Source organism: Eulemur rufifrons, chromosome 10 (genome assembly GCF_041146395.1).
Source record: "Eulemur rufifrons isolate Redbay chromosome 10, OSU_ERuf_1, whole genome shotgun sequence".
Lineage (NCBI taxonomy): Eukaryota > Metazoa > Chordata > Mammalia > Primates > Lemuridae > Eulemur > Eulemur rufifrons.
Genome location: NC_090992.1, coordinates 17712332 through 17729889, shown reverse-complemented (window position 1 = coordinate 17729889; position 17558 = coordinate 17712332). Strand labels below are relative to the sequence as shown.

The 17558-nt window shown below is 45.8% G+C and overlaps 1 protein-coding gene across 11 annotated transcripts in view; it reads left to right on the top strand.

Moving 5' to 3' along the window:
* Nucleotides 1-17558, top strand: part of TENM2 (teneurin transmembrane protein 2) — a 1169384-nt gene that overhangs the window by 1002283 nt on the left and 149543 nt on the right. The gene's annotated exons all lie outside the window — the stretch shown is intronic.

The window sequence follows — 17558 nt, the reverse complement described above, 5'->3', positions numbered from 1 at the left end:
TGCCTCACAGTGTTGTGATTACACAACAACAGCAAAGGCAGGATGGGAAGACACGTTGTAAACTAGAGCACAATAGAAAGATGTAGAGATTGCATACCGCTGTTCATTATTCTTGGAAATTCTGCATAGCCCTAACAAATCCTGTATATAGACAGACAATTATGCAAATATAGATTGTTTAAAAAATAAAATTAACGTCCTAGTTTTTTCTTCTTACTAAAGAACAAACATATTTCATTACCAAAAAAAAATTTAGAGACACAGAAAAACAAATGGAAGAAAGTAGTAACGTCCATAATTTGAAACAGTTTGTTTTTGCTAAATGTTTTATATACTATTTATGCTATAACAAAATATATCCATTGTGGGGGAAAAAAAAAAAAAAAACAAAAAACCACCAACCTCAGAATCTTAGCGACTTTAAAGAGCAAAGGCTATTTCTTGTTTATGCTACACCATCAGTGTTTCTCAGACGGGGTCGATTCTGCCCTTCCCCCACTGCCACACTGGGAACATTTAACAATGCCTGGAAATATTTCTGGTTGTCACAACTGGAAGGAGGCCGTTGCTAGTATCGAGTTACTAGGCTAGAGGCCAGAGATGCAGTTAAACACCCTACCATGCACAGGACGGCCCTAACAAAGAATTCCCTGGCCCCAAATGTCAGAAGGGCTGAGGTTGGGAAACTCTACTTCATATGTCCATCTTGGGTTAACGAGGACTTTGTTTAATGTCCACCTCATTCGAGGACATGGACCTGTGGAGCTTCCACTATCAGGAACAAAGAAAGGAGAAGGTGGGGAATTATGCGCCTGTTCCTAAAGAATTCTGCTTGGGAGTGGTCACATTATCACTTAAGCCCTTCTCATATCGATAAAAGCAAGTCACATCCTAACTTCAGTGGAGGATGAAGTACAATCTGATGATGTCTCTGGAAGGAAGAGCACCAGAAATATCAACGAAAAGCCCTAATCACTGACACATAAAATGTTATGATGCCTGTCCTGGTGGCTAGTCTTTGGGAGCACCCTTAATCTTTTTCCTAAAAATAAGCCCTTGAGGGTTTTATTCACACTGCCAAATTGTCCTTCTGCAAGTTTGTGCCAGTTCCACTCCTCCCCACCAGCACTGTATATGTGCCCATTCTATTTATTTGAACCCTTGCATAAATTGGATATTGTCAATTTTTAAGCTTTGTCGGTTTGAAAGGGAGATACTATATTGTGTTTTAAATGTAGCATTTTTGACACCTTGCACTGCATTTTTAAAGACACTGATAGGAAAATAAAAATCAATCTAAGCCTTTCTTAACCTACCAACTCAAATTCTTATGGGGACGGTGTGTGTAGAGCAGAAACCTAGCGATCTTGCCAAATATCTGAAATCCCACAAACTGTGTCAGATTTGCTCAGCCTCAGTTCTAGGAAGGAAACAGATCAGACTGAAAAATAGAATAATAATCTGACCTGGCTACAGCGCTAGGCATCAAAGGAAATCTCAAAGGCAGTTGCTGCGAGTCAGGATCTTGGGTGGTTAGGGCAGTGAGCAAGTTTGCTTGACAGCTCATCACTGATGGCTACCGATATGTCAGGCCAAGTAAAATCCTTTGCGAGAACAAGTCAATAATCGGCAAATTAGGTACATGATTAACCTGAGACAACAAGATGCAGTAACTGCTTGGGAGCCCTGCCGGGACTTCACCTTCTCCACAATCCTGTTTAGCAAATATTAAAAATGCCTATTTCATCACTCAGACTGATGGAGCCGCGAGCCCGGTGACTTCCCGAGGCAACTTAGAAGCACAGGGTGGGCTCGCAGCTCCAGCGGGTTGATTAAAGGCAGATACTAGGGATTGAATGGCAGGAAAACGGGAACAGACGCTGTCAACCCCTGGTGCTTTGCGCTGAGATGTATCTACAGGATGGGAAATAAAATTATCCACACATCAAACTCATCAGCCAATAGAAGGGAACTGTTTAAAAGACCACAAATTGCCCCATGATCATACCGAATAAATGCAAATATGGCCGATTGGGCACATGTGGACCAAGATAAAATGAGCTGAGCAAACGTTTCTATTTGTCCTCATCAGCAGGATTCCCCTAATGACATGTTTTAAAAGCAGATTTATAGATGGTGATTAGTGGTATTAGTTTTTGCCAGCTCGGGTTTATCCCTTTCCGTTTCAGATCCTTTTTTGACAATGAACTCTCTCTTCTCTTGTTCCCTTCTTTCTTGGTCCAAACGGTTTTAATTAGAGGTGGGACTAACCAGGTTCCCGGGACGTGGGGGTGCCCTACTGTCACCCTGGCTCTGTGCCGTGCTGCTGTGTCTGCCCCGCAGGGCCTGTCTGCCACTCAGATCGGCTCACCTGGGCCTGGCCCTTCCCGCGGAGCTGGAATGTGGAGGCGGAGCCAGGCTTTGGCTGTCCATTTGCGCAGCACATTGCGCTTTGCAGAAGCCCCTAATAAGATCTTTCATTTCCTTTTGGAGGGAGGTATATTTTTCTAGGCATGTTTTTCAGAACCTTTGTTTCCAAAAGTGCTTGAGGTATAGAGAAAGATTTGGGGAAACCATGAGAACCTTGGCTGCTTTTGTGTTGGACTGAAAGTGCTTTGGGAGAGGGCTTTCTCAGGAGACCCGTTCTGATTAATTGGTGGCATCCTAACAGGAGCCAAAACTGCCGTCTGAACTGGTGGACCCCCTCCTGGGCAGCAACCGAGCAAAGCAAGGAGAAATCTCGTGGGGCACTTGAGTTTGACAGGAGAGATGATGTGGAGGGGAGGGCATGGAAGAGCAATGTGGATATTTTTCTAGAAGGACAAGACTTAAGTTCATGGAACTCAGAGAGAAAGACAGAAACAAAACGGGGATGAGTTAAAAGGGGCAGCATCAAATCCCATATTTAGACTGAGGAGAGTCTTGGAGGTGCTGTAATTCAGGAGTTTGCAAATTTTCTAAGCAAAGAAACTTTATCTATCAAGTGAGATCTAATATAGAACCCCATATATAAAACAGATAAAAGTGACAGCTTTCTTAGCATAAATATATAGTTAAAACCTACATTTATTATTATAATGTTAATCTCTGTATATGTGTTTTGCATATATATGTCTATGTATATCACATATGTAAATATATGTGTGTGGATATATTAATATATCCAGAGAGAGAGAGAGAGAGAGACTAAACTAATGAGAGTGGTCACCTCTAGGAATAGGTTTTAAAAGTCCTTATGTTTATTCTTTTTTTAAAATTGACAGATAACATTGTATGTATTTATGGTGTACAACATGATCTTTTGAAATATTAGGGTTTTTTTTTTATTTCAGAATATTACGGAGGTACAAATGTTTAGGTTACATATATTGCCTTTACCCTGCCTAAGTCAGAGCTTCAAGCGTGTCCATCCCCCAGACGGTGCATACCGCACCCATTAGATGTGAATATACCCATCCCCCCTCCCCTCCCACCTGCCTGACACTCGATGAATGTTACTACTATATGTGCACATAAGTGTTGATCAATTAATGTCAATTTGATGGTGAGTACATGTGGTGCTTGTTTTTCCATTCTGGTGATACTTCACTTAGTAGAATGGGCTCCAGCTCCATCCAGGATAATACAAGGTGCTTGATCACCGTTGTTTTTTATGGCTGAGTAGAACTCCATAGTATACACATACCACATTTTCTTAATCCACTCAAGTATTGATGGGCACTTGGGTTGTTTCCACATCTTTGCCGTTGTGAATTGTGCGGCTATAAACATTCTAGTGCAGGCCGGGCGCGGTGGCTCACGCCTGTAATCCTAGCACTCTGGGAGGCCGAGGTGGGCGGATCGTTTGAGCTCAGGAGTTCGAGACCAGCCTGAGCAAGAGCGAGACCCCATCTCTACTAAAAATAGAAAGAAATTATATGGACAGCTAAAAATATACATAGAAAAAATTAGCCGGGCATGGTGGCGCATGCCTGTAGTCCCAGCTACTCGGGAGGCTGAGACAGGAGGATCGCTTGAGCTCAGGAGTTTGAGGTTGCTGTGAGCTAGGCTGAGGCCACGGCACTCACTCTAGCCTGGGCAACAGAGTGAGACTTTGTCTCAAAAAAAAAAAAAAAACAAAAAAACATTCTAGTGCAGATGTCTTTTTAATAGAATCTCAAAAAGTACTTATTTTTATTCATAATAAAATATTAAAGGTAACATAGACACACCCATCTCCAACCCATGCACAAGTACACACAGACTGGAAATAAATACAACAAAATCTTAACATTTATTCATTTGAATGATTGAAATATGAACATTTGTTACCATATTCTTTATATTTCTCTTAATTTTTGTAATCTCTCTCTCCATTTAGTAAAAAGAAATCAGTGACCACTTTGAATCTATTTCAAGCAAAAGAAGCATTGAGGGGATGTAGATTATGACTGTAATCTCAATCACTCTCAAGATTCCACTTATTTAGGTACCTTGTTTTGTTTGGAATTTTGAGAAAAATCATAATGAATCTATATAGGGAGCTGCGAATAGCAACAGTATTTTCTTTAATGGCTCCTCTTACAGGCTGTGGATTAAATTAAATTGATCCACAAGCTTGAAAGAGGAGTAAGAGGAAATAATTATTTCAAGATTAAATCACTTAAAATATCTACTCACATCCCTTGCCTTAGATATAAAAGTAGAGGAATTGCACTCAAGCTTTGAAACTCTCTTGATTTAAAAAAAAAAAAAAAAAAAATTCCCCATTACGGACATGTTACACGTTCATTTGGAATTCTGCTCTGGATTTTACATCCTGACACAGACGTGTGCCTCTGCTCGGCCTGGCATTCAGTTGAACAGGACTCACCAGCGCGGCTGCTTGTACAGCTTTATCTGAGCAGACACACATCAGCCTGGATGCAAAGAAAGCTCAGTACAGATCTTCAAGCTTCCTAATAAACGTCAGTTACAGAAGCTCAAGTCTTGCTCAGAGATATAAGGAAAAGCTTTATTCCAAGATCTTCGCAAAAATTACTGGCTTCTAAAATGGTCACTGAAGCCCCTCTCAGTGAGGACTCTTTCTAGGGAAGCAAATGTTGTTGTAAGACAACAATATTCATTAATCATTCATCTGGTCACTTATAAAAATGTTCTCCACTCAGAGATCCTTCTCCTTTTAACTCAAGCGTCTCTACCCACTCCTAATAACAGCCGGCGCTAGCCGAGGGCTGCAATGCACCAAGGACTGTTTCACATGCGTTATCTTAGTTTATCCTCACAGCACCCTAGGAGGTAGCTCCGATGAGTAGCACCCCCCTTTTACAGATGGAAGAACTGAGACAGAATTTAGGGTCACAGAGTTGGTATGTATTGGACATAGTAGTCAGACACCCTCCTCTTCCTCCTCCTCACTGGTGCTCAGTCATTTCTAGAAGCATCTGCAGTACAATGTAAAAGTGATCGTTTACAGAGTAAAATGCCAAAACCAGGAATTCTATCAAGTCGGTGAAAATGGGGTGGAGATCCTGAATGCGGCAGAGGAAAGCCTTGGTAAATACGGATCTGGGCGAGGCAGCACAGTGAGACACCGAGGCAGAGAAAATTAACAAAGAAGGCGATAAGATCGGCACTTCAAAGAGGGTGATTATGAAAACGTAAAGAGAGATCTGGGGAAATTTGACGAAGACGTCCAACATGCTTACAGAAACGTCCTTTTTGATTATGTTGCACCGTCAAACTAAAGTGATGTTGTATTGTCCTCGCGCATTTCATTGATTCTAAAATGCACAAATACTCATCTTTTGACATCTCTGAAAACAGGATGTGTTTTGCAATCGATGAAGCTGAGATAGAAAGAAATGTCTGGTGTCACGTTTTTGTGTATGTACGAAAACTCAATGTTCATTCCAACAACTAGAGCAGAGTTGCAAGTATAACCTGAAATGTCCCAAATATGAGACAAAATAAACTTTCCCATAACTAGAGTTTCCTTTTTTAAGATAAAAGTCCTAACCAAACATTTTTCCATTTGTTTAGTGTATTCATTTTAAGTGGCCTCTTACTAATTCCAAATATTCTCAGATAACTAAATCCTACTGTAGAAATAGAGTCGGTGTGGGGTTTAATTATAATTTTTAAAATATATATTTAGAAAATAAATTTTAAATAAGCATTCTGTAGGGAGAGCTTGAGCAGAAGGAGCATGGACCAGTTCAGACTGCCTAGCATTGAATTCTTACCTCCAGCATTTCCAAGCTGCGTGACCTTGGGCAAGTCACTCACCCTCTCTGTGCCTCAGTTACCTCATCTGTAAAATGGGGATAATAATATTAGATACTCATACTCATGTTAGAAGATGTAAATGAGGTAATCTTTATAAAGCACTTAGAATCACGCTGGCACATAGAAATGGTGGGAACTATTATTATGTTTTTCAAAGCATTCATGGCACAAGCCCCCAAACAAAACAAATTTCAGTTTTTTAAAGGTAACTTTAATTGTGTTTTTCTCATTATGAAGTATTATATGGTGATTATAGGAAAAACAGAAAACATTAACATTTTTTAGTATATTTTTTAGACAGGTCTCTGTTTATATGTAGTAATCATTTTTACAAATATAGGATCATATCATACACACTGTTTTCACCTTGAGTCTTTGCTTTATAGTAGGTAGAGAACATCTTTCCAAATCTGAATATTTTTCCACAAACTCATTTTAAATGACTCAGAAATAGTACATTGGCTTGAATGAAATTTTTTTTAACCAATCCTCCTTTTTCAATATTTTAAATCATTCTACAGTAAACATTCTTGCAGGTATGTGTTCATGTATTTTTTAATAATATCCTTGTGATGAATTCTTAGAGTGGAATTGCTAGCTCAAAGGATTTACGACACATCAAGCTTTTATAACAATAAGAAGAAGCATGAGAATAGCTAATGTTAATTGAGTGTTTACCATGAGCCGGGCCAAACTCACAATGTCCCTCCAGACAGATACTTTTATTATCCACCCCCCCTTGGGGATGAGAGACACAGGGAACTGAAGAAACCTGCCCAGAGTCACCCTCCTGCCTGGTGAAAGGTTCGGGCCATTCCCTGAGAGCAGCCGTCCCACGCTTGTGAATCTGTCCCTCTGTAGTGCTTAGGATGTCATTTTGTGACTGGTCACAGTCCCAGTGCACCTCCCTCTCCTTGGTGATGTGTTTGATATATTTTCACAGCCAGCCCACATGAGACCCTCCTATTGATTTGGGGAGGCAGGGAGCCAAAAGTGACATTTTTGATAAACCATTGGCTAAAGACAACTGGATAGGAACGTGCAGTGAATGAGAAATCACACCAGCAAGACACTGGGAGGTCAGACAGCCATTCACATGGTACAGCCTTTGTACATCTTGGGACATCTTTATACATCTGGAGACACTCATCAATTTCACTGACTTTGACCCCCGAGGCTCTACGGGGTCAACACTGTGGCTCACTTGGTCTTCAGAGGAGCATGTGCTATACGCTTCTCCTTGTTGGATCCAAAGGCAGCATGATGAGGGCTGGACCTTGTGGAAGATGAAATGTAAAATCAATCCATTCATGAGCTCAGCAAATACTCACTGAATGTCTGTCCATGCTAAGGATGCAGAGGTGAAGAGCATCGGCCTACCTTTAAGGAGTTGGGGACGTGACAAGTTAAGAAAAGATGGCAACATCAAGTAGGGAGGGCGAAGTAGGGAGCTTCCCAGAGGAAGACTACCCAAGTGCATCTTGGAGGATGAGTTAAGCAGGGAAGGAGAAAGAGGAGAGAGGCCACGTGCAGGGCAGAGGGTCAGAACTGACACTCTGCAGTCATCCTGGTCTGGGCTTGACTCTGATCTCAGTTATGAAGTAGCTAAAGTGTCTATAGATGAATCTCTCTGGATTCAGTTTCAATATCCAGAAAATGAGGGCTATACCTCATCAGGTTGTTGCGAGAATAAATGAGATAATGCCGAGGAAATAGTAAGCACCCCATGGAGATCAATCAATCAATCTAACTGGTCTGCAGCCCTCACGGCTCACTGGCAGGTAGCCTAGCAACAAGGGGGCTCTCCAGGGACAGCGGGGAGGAAGCTGGCGGATACCCCTGCTGACACAAAAACTGAGGTGTGGCTGGTCATCAGGACTCTAATCTAGATTGCAAAGCTCAGGATCTTCCTACCCAGTCAAGTGAGTCCTCTCTCCTCCCCATCCTTTCATAAATATGACAGGTGGCAGAGGTTTGGGGTAGCTCTCCTGGGGCACAATGCACACTGCATCCAGCTGTGTCCTGCCCAAGCACTGCTCTCCCTGGGACGAGAGAGGGGTGAACAATATACATCATGCTAGCACTATGCTCTTGTGTGTTTCTTGGAGCGGCTGCCATATACCATTTGCAGGATTTGTTCCCATTCCTTATGTAACATATTCGACAACTTTCAGCTATTATTATTACTAAAGGGTTGGATATTGGAAATTTGGAAGCTTAAAAGTAGGCCATTACTTCTAAACTCTGAGGGATTGCAGGGCAGCTTCCTGGAGGAGAGACTACCCAAGTGCATCTTGGAGGATGAGGTAAGCAGGTAGAAAGAAAGAGGAGAGAGGGAAAGATTTCTCTAAGCAGGGGCAAATGAAGATACTGCTTGTTGTGTAGGCTGTTTCAAAGCTTCACATAATGGTTGTCCTTTTTTTAGAAACTGTGACTTTTTTTGGCCGTTCCTCACCCCTGAGGACATAACTTTTCCTTTTAGAGGTGGCTCTTGCAGGCCAGGAGTGACCTGGGGCGGGCAGCCCCTCCGGAGGTTTAATGGTGCACCCCTGTGTTGAGTTGTTGCAGATTTACGGCTGTGTTCCCAACCCCAGCAAGGAACACACGTTAAATAAAAGGAAAAAGTGGCCAGACATCGTAAAACCATGAGTTACCCTTCTAACTGGGAATGCACACTTTTATGTACTTCAGGGAAAGTCTTGTTGCAAATAGGAGACCAGGACTCACAGCTTTCAGCGGTTTCTACCTGTTCACAGAAATTTCAGGTGAGAGGGGAAACACTCCCTGGAGGAAACCCTGTCTTTAGGAAAAACCCTGTCATTCTGCCAGAGGCAGACCGTAACATTGTGTGCAGCCAGCGTTTGTCACTTACTACGTGCCTCGTGTCAAGGGGCTGCCGCAGTAGACAGGCAGAGCTGGCCCTGCCCCCGTGTGGCTGGTGGACACTGGTTCTGATGCCCCTCTAAGAATTCCCGGGGAATTCATCCGCCTGCTAGGGAATGTGTTGTCCCTGCCTGGCCTCGGTGCTGTTTCTGCTGGGACTCCCACTGTGAACAGCTCTGAGCAGGGCTGCGGGGACGGGCGGTGTGTTAGTAGGGCTAGAGCTGCCTTATCCCTGAGCAGTGATACTTCATCCTTTTCTATTCATTTTTCATTCCCCCTACATCACCCCCACCCCCGAGACATTCAAAATATACTCCTTTGGGACTGGAAAAGCACAATTTTAGGCTTGATATATGGAGGGGCAAACTTGGCAGAACTCGTAATCTGCTTATCTTCAGCCAGCAAACCCCAGAGGGCCCTTCTGAGAACCGGGCTCAGCAAACGCGCCCGGCGAGCAGCTTTCTTATTACTACAAAAAAGGCTCCGGTCTCCTCTCTTGTAACCACTTCTCAGAGCAGCCAGTCTCTGAAACCCTCCACCGGCCTCCCGCTGCACAAAGCGGGAATCCGAAGTTGTTCTAGAGTGTAAGCTCGGGACGGGCCACAGCTGTGCCGCTCGCAGCCGGGGCTGTGCACAGCAGGTGCTCCGTGAACAGCTCCGTCTCCGTGGCTCGCCGGTCCCTCTGCAGTGTGGGGGACCAGCAGTCTGCCCCTGACTCGCTGGACCCCACGTCGGCCCACTTCCTGCTCTCAGCCGTGCCTGCTGAGCTGCTCATGCCGGGTGGACGTCCTCCCTTCCTGGAGTGGCCCCCAGACAGTCACATGGATCCGCCCTGACTTTTTTCAGGCCTCTGCCCTCGGTGGCGCTTTCCTGATGAGCGAATCTAAAACAGGATATTCTTTTACATTTTATCACCCTGTCCCACTTTATTTTTCTTATATCAACTTTACTTAGGTTATAATTTTCAAACTACCCAATGCACACATTTTTTTAAGTGTCCACTTGGACTCCTAAAATTTGAAAACCATACCCACCTGAGGAAGCGCCACCACAGCCATGACAAGGACATTGCCACCCTCAAGAGCTGCTCTGCGCCCTATCCCAGCCTCACCCCCAGCCTAGGCACCCACTGGTCTGCTTCCTGTCACTAGCTATTGGCTTTGTCTCCCCTGGAGTGTCACACCGAGGGAGTCCTGTGCTGCTTAGTGTCAGGCTTGTCTCACTCAGCAGAACATCAGCGAGATTCACCCAGGTCGTCGTGTGTCTCCGGGGCTCATTCCTTTCATTACTGAACAGATCCGCAGTTGTACAGATGTTCTACAATTTGTCCGTTCACTGTGGATGGACATTTGGGGTGTCTGGTTTGCTTTCTTCTTCATTCATAGCCCTCATCACTCTCTGACATCCTATTGCCCCAGGGAATGCCAGCTCCAGGAGGACAGGACCCTTGTCCGTGTCATTCACTGTCGTATCCCCAGTACCTAGAGCAGAGCCAGGCACACAGTAGCTGTTCGGTGTTTGCTGAAGGAATGAATATTTTTGCATTTCTTTTCTATGAACCTCAATGTAGACCTTTGGGCCTTCAAAGTGAAACCAGGTGTTAGTTAGCTAGAGTTCCTTTCCCCATCAAAGACTGGGCGAAGTGTGCCTGCACCCGGGATCCTGTGAATACACACACACACACACACACACACACACGCACATAAACGCATGCACACGCGCACACACACAAACACATGCAAATGAGAGAGGCTGGCCAGCACCCCATACTGGCTGCCTAATTATTAGGCATGGGTGTGAATCTCAGCTCCACCTTGTACTAACTCTTGGGCAAGTTATGTAACCTCTCTGTGCCTCAGTTTCCTCATGCAAAATGGCAATAATTTGTATTCAATAGAGTTACTACGAGCATTAAATAAGATAGTAGATGTTAATCTCTTATAACAGTGACTAGCCTCATTAAATGTTAGCTCACGGTATCATCTGAGTAGTTAGCAAACAAAAATAAGGGAAAACTGCATGGTGTTTACTCAAATTTCCTGAAAACATTTCCTAAAGAGATTAGGCCATGTCTTAGTCTGTTTTATGTTACTGTAAAGGAACAGTGAAGGCTGGGTAATGTATAAAGAAAGGAGGTTTATTTAGCTGACAGTTCTGCAGGCTGTCCAAGAATCAGGATACTGATATCCGCCTGGCTTCGAACGAGGGCTTTTGTGCTATGTCTAAGCATGGCAAAGGTTAAAGGGGGAGAGAGACCAAATCTGAGGGGTGTCCCAGCTTCCTAACAACCCACTCTAGTGGGCACTGTTCCATTCCCCCAAAACCAACCCAGTCTGGTGAGAGTGAGAGCTCACTCACTACGAGGAGAACACACCAGACCACAGGCACCAAGCCATTCCTGCAGGATCCGCTCCCAGGACCTAAACACCTCCCGTTAGGCCCCACCTCTAACACTGGGGACCAAATTTCAACATGAGGTTTGGAAAGACAAACATTGAAACCACAGCATATCCTGTAAGTGGTTGTGCCACCAACACTCCCGTTGTTGCTATCTACTTCACTCCAGACATTAGTTCCTTTGGGCCTAAATCTTTTCCATTCATTCAGTCCTGATCTTTAGTGAGTCCCCACTATATGCCAGGCACTGTTCCAGGCACTGGGACACTGTGTCACATGAAACAGGCAAGTCTCCCACTTTCAAGGGGTTCCTATTTAAGAAGAGGGAGATGGACTACAAATTAGTAGACAAGCAGCAAGTGTTGTTCAAAGAGTGATGAATCTTTACTGAGGATGGAAACAAGAGGTGACAGAGGGGTTTTAGAATGGTCAGGGAAGCCCTTTGTGAGGTCGTGATGTTTAGGCCAAGGCAGGATTGACAGGAAGTAGGTGGCTGTGAGAAGATCAGGAGAAAGATTAGGCCAGACAGAGGGAGCAGCCGGGGCAAGGGCCCTGGGGCTGGGATGAGTTCAGCATGTTCCAGGAATAAGAGAGATAAGAGCAGTGAGGCTGGAACACAGGAAAAGAGCAGTTGGGGAGTTGGCAAGGGGCCGGCTCCCAAATATGCTTATAAACCAGGTGTGGCCAACACCCGGCAAAGCCATCCAGAGTTTTCCGGGAGTCCTTTTTTGTCTGCTCTAGTGGGGTGGTTCCTCACCCTCAGGCAGCCAACCTGCACTGCCAGGGTCTGACCCCAGCACTGCTAAGCTCTTCCTTCCTGCTTCTCTGCTCAGTGGCATCTGGAGGGGACTTACAACCCAGGCCAGCCACCAGACACGCTGGCCAGGTACAGCCAGGTTCTTGGAAAACGTGGAGCTGTCTTGGCTACTAACCATGCTCATTGGTACTGGGCACATTCCTTAACGTGTCTAGGAGCCATTGTTCTCTCCCAAGATATAGGGATGAGACTGGGAGGAGGAAATGAGACAGCACGTGTCAGCATTTGCCATTATGCCTGGTGCATAGCAAGTGCCTAGGCAAGAATAAGCTTTTCTTATTTTTGATGATTACTTCTTCCACTGCTGGGAGAGGACATGTAATGAAAAAATCAAGAATGCCACCTTCGTAGATGAATTCTCCCCAGCTCCTGATTTTAGGGAACCCTGTTTGGTTCCTTTCTAGCTGCCATCTGCTTGATTCTTGCCTGCGGAGCCAGCACGATGAGCTGTTCCCGTCTGGAAATGCAGATGCCGTTTCCTGTCCGGAAGCTCGGGGGCTCGTTCTCGTAGCGGCCCAAGCAGTGCCTGCAGCTGGGCCAGTCACGTCTAGTTAAGTGACTCAGAGACTGGAAGTAGGAACTGAGCGGGGAGTCCTGAAAAAAGACAGGCGAGGCCACTCTGGGGGAAGCCAGTCCCCACTGGAGCACGGCCGCCATCCCGCCCCCCTTCCCTGAGCGCTCAGCCCCTTTGAAAGAGCAAAGAAACTGTGCTGAGCTTTAATGAGGAATCAGCCAGGCGCACTTTGCCACGGGCCTGGCTGGAGGCAGAGGGAGATGAATGCCCCGAGAGTGACCCACCACCGCTAAGTCGTTCCTGCCGTCACCGGATGCTACCAGAGACCCCGTGGTCATGTGGCTTCAAGCAGCCCTAGCTCACACGTGCCGCTTCCCCGCGATCCCACCGACCGCTGCGCGTGCCCGGCCATCTGAGCGACAATCAACATCAGACGTCGCCGGGAGGCCGGCGGAGCTGCCAGCGCAGAGCCAGGGGAGCAGCAGGCGTCTGAGGGAAATGTCAGCATTTATTGCTTTTCCCGTTCGTGTCGACCCTCCTCGAGCAGACGTTCCAAAGAGCAATAAAGTTATTTTCCCCCTTTCCCGGGGTCCTGGGCCCGGTAATAACATCTTCCTGAAGGGTGATGCGTCTGTCTTTAACCTTGACCTCCCTGGCAGGTGTGCGTCCGCGGGGCTTCCAGGAGCGTCTCTGGGCTGCGGGCTCCCAGCCTGGGGACGCCTTCTCTTCTGGGAAAGCGACAGGCCCCGCTCAGTGGCCCAGCCTCTGCTCCCCTCCAGCTCCTCTGGAAACCTCGAAGTTATCTTAATTACCGTTCCTTCTCGGCCTCTGCCAAGAAGTGGAGAGATTTATGATTGAATCAGTCAGGTATTTGCTGTGGTTTATTTCTCTGCCTCTCGAGCTCTAGGAAAAGTTGCATTTCCATGCCACTTCGGAGTATGACTGATGACGCCCAGGCACGGCCCTCGTGTCCCATGCCAGCGCGGGTTATTTTTTGGAGGCCAGGGAGGAAGAGAGAACTTGGTAGGGAGGAGCGGTGTATATTTTGGGTTATTGTGCGATCACCCTCCGGGTGGCTGCAAGAGACACAAGCTACTTTGAGAGAAACGTCCACCCACAGACAACCCATGCACAAACATGAAATACATCCTTCTATCGGGTTTGGCCACCTGCCTCCCAAACACCTTCCAGGGCTTTTGCGGACCTATGAGATAGAACGTGCTATGGAGTAATCTCTTTAGTCAGCCAAGCGCAGAGCAGGCTCCCAAGCATCCCCATGTCCTGCGCTGATCACAATGGGGTCTTGGAACAGAGGAGTCAGATGTCCCCAATGTTAAGACTGAGGTATCGATTCCCGGCGCAGGGTGTGGAAAGGAAACTCTGGCCGGGGCCTGGGCTCTTGAAAAATGGCCTCCCTCCAGGGGCAGCCGGTCTGCCAACCTGACCACGCTGCAGAATCCTAGAGAGCAGAGGCTCCCCTGAACCAGATGGCTTCCCTGCTAACCAGCTTCTCTCTGGCTCCTGGTCTCCCTGCCTGGGAAGGCAGTCTCCACATCTGGCTCGGCTGGTCCACCCTGCCTTCCTAGTCTGCAGCCCTACCCCAAGTTACAGCGGCAGGAGTGATGCTACATGACACTGCTTGGTGTACGTTAATCTGTGATAGGGATAACCATGGACCCCACTCTAGGGCACTTTTGAGATGGAGAGAAGGAATGAAGGGGTTAGACCAGGACATTCTTGGGCAACTGGAATAAAGAGACATCTTACACATAATAGAGTTGGAATTAGACCAGCAGAACACACTGCCATTTTTTCCTGGGTGATTCTCTCCTACTGCCCTGTAAGAAATGGAAAATATGCTAGAACTTGCTGTGACCTTGAAGAGCAGACTGGGAAGGCAGAGAGGCATGAAGTTATCTGTGATGGCTATGCCAAAGTAATGACCAAGCCCCAACACTTCAGTGGCTTAATTTAATAAGCGTTTATTGCTCACTCATGTCATCATTTCAGGCTCTCCCGCAAGTGCTAATTCTAGGATCCAGGCCACTCCTATCTGGGGGCTACACCACCTTGGGCTTTGAGGGTTCCCTGGCACCCTCCAGGGGAAGATGGGAAGGGAGGGAGAAGAGGTGAAAGGAGGTTGCAGGGGGCGTGTGAGGGCAGGCTCTAGAGGGGAGCGCTTCCCAAGGCTCACACCCCCTGGGCCAGCACACTGGTACACGCCCCCTTCTCACCACAAAGGGGCTGGGAAGGAGCAAGATCCTGATGGGGCAATGACTTTCAATCTCCACCACAGAGGTCACTAAGGAACGGTGTCAAGGGAGGAGGGGAAGGAAGACACAAGAAGAAACAAAGACAGTGCAAATAAAAAAACACTGATTGCACACATTCCTAGTGAGGATTGGGAAGGTGAAGTCATAGAGGCCTTATACAGGCAACTGTCAAGTCTTGAAGTTATATATGAATTTGAAAACACCTGGGCCACAGTGTCCCACATGCGCATGTTCTGCTCTAGGTGGTACACAATTCCTACCTTGCTGACTATAATTCTGCCCTTTTCTTTCCCATTCAAGAAAGCACATTAGAAGGCAAGGGAGTGGAAATGATTGTTATACATTCAATTTAGTTTCCTTTCAGTGGAATTCATTTACAAATTCTGTATTTTATTCATTTGATATTTAACAAATAGGTATTGATCAGACTCTGCTCCAGGTGAACTTGATACGACAGTGAATTTTAATAATGACAGCTGAAATGTTTAAGGTGCATTAACCACACACAAAGTACTTACTGTTCTAAGCACTTTACACGTACTGACTCATTTAATCATCATAGCAACATTCTGATATAGATACTGTTATTATCCCCATTTTAAAGATAAAGAGACTGAGGCACGGAGAATTTAAATAGCTTAGGCAAGCATCACCATGCTGTTTAAGCTATTTGAGTTTTCTGCGCCTCAGTCTTCAGGTAATCAAGCTCTGAAGTCCTCACTTTTAACCACCCTGCCGTGCAGAGTGGAGAACTCCTGTCCTGGCGTTTGCATTCTTCTGAGTAGGCTGACAATACACCTAAAAGCAAATTATATCATTTTAGGGGGTGATAAATCCTTTGAAAACAATAAAGCTCAATAAAGGGATACAGGACAGAGACACACCAGACACTACATCGTGTCATAGCCAATACCTTATTCGAGAGCCCCCGGCTAGCAGGTTCTTCCTTAAATGAAAACTGCTCTCCGTGCTTCTCCAGAGCCAGCCAAAAGAGATGTCTTCTCTCTCCTCTGAAAAATGCCTTCTCTTGGTGTAATTTGCTTGGTTGGACGGGGAGCACCGCCACTAGTCCTCAGCTGTGTCTGTGTCCCTTGCTGGTGGGCCAGGGCAGCGGGAGATGACGGATGCCCTGTAAGGAGCGACGGCCCCACACAAGTAATCACCTTCCCCAAACTCTTCCTCACGGGGGTGATAACTTGGACCCCAAATGAAGTACACTCTCCTCACCTTGGCACCAAGGAAGTGACAGCCATTCCTTTAGCTGTCAGCAATTTGTAGACAGGGGTCTTTGTAGTTAGACATTTACGAGGTTGCTAAGGAACAAATGCTTTAGTTGGAAAGGTCTCTGAAAGCAGCATCAGTTTGTCATATCACTTCAAATCATCGATTTTAGCCCACAAAGACAGGTGTGACCATGGGACATGGGGTAGAGGGAAGCTAAACACAAACGCTCATTTCCTGAGATACAGGGGAAGTTTCTACTCCTGAGCAGTGACTATCTCCAGCTCCCCGCATGCTAGAACCACTCACTTCTCTCCTATGATCATTATGATTTGCAAGTAGGTGAATCACGGTCACTCGGCACTTAATAAAATGGTTATTATCTTCCAGGCACTGCCCTAAGCATTATCTCATGTCATCCTTATAACCTCCCCGAATGTTAGGTGCTATTGTTCCCCGGTACGAAAACCGGGAAGAAGGTAAAAGTAGATTCGCTCAACATCAAAGAATAGCAAGTGGCAGAGTCAGAATTCAAACCCAAGTCTGTCTGATGGCAAAGGCTTTGTGCTTAAGATTATAGAGTCTTTTGTTTTCAATTATCACGTTTCAGATGGGAAAACTGGCAACGCTGACGACGGGGAAGGCACATTAGGAGATTCCTGGAGTTTCATTCTGTGAAGTTCGTGAAAGGGGTTATGGTTGATGTCTGTAACCCATCAAAACCTTTTCGTGGAAGGGAAAGTGGAGAGATTGCTTAATCCCACTGTGGTGGTTTTTATCAGCTAAAATCTATACTTTGTTCTCTAGAAGTCAGCATGCAAGTGACTTTGCTATGCAGTAATTTTGAAAGAGTTCGCAAGATTAGTCCATTGTTACTGGGGTTTTATCCATTTTCGTTGCATATGGTAAGAAATGCTGGTGTCCTCTTTGCCTTCTCCCCATCCTCTCTGTCCCGCCCCTGGTTGAGCCCTGTCCTCTCTCCCTTGGAAATGCTCCTCCAAAGTTGACTCCTCATTCACTGTCCCAATCAAACCCTTGTCACCTCATACTTGGGTTTCCCCAGTCACTTCCTAACTGGTCTTCCTGCTTCATCTCATTCTCCCCTTTTGGATATCTCATGTCCTGCTTACAAACTAATTCCTCAATACATCTCTTTCATCACATCAGTCACTGCTCAAGAGTATTC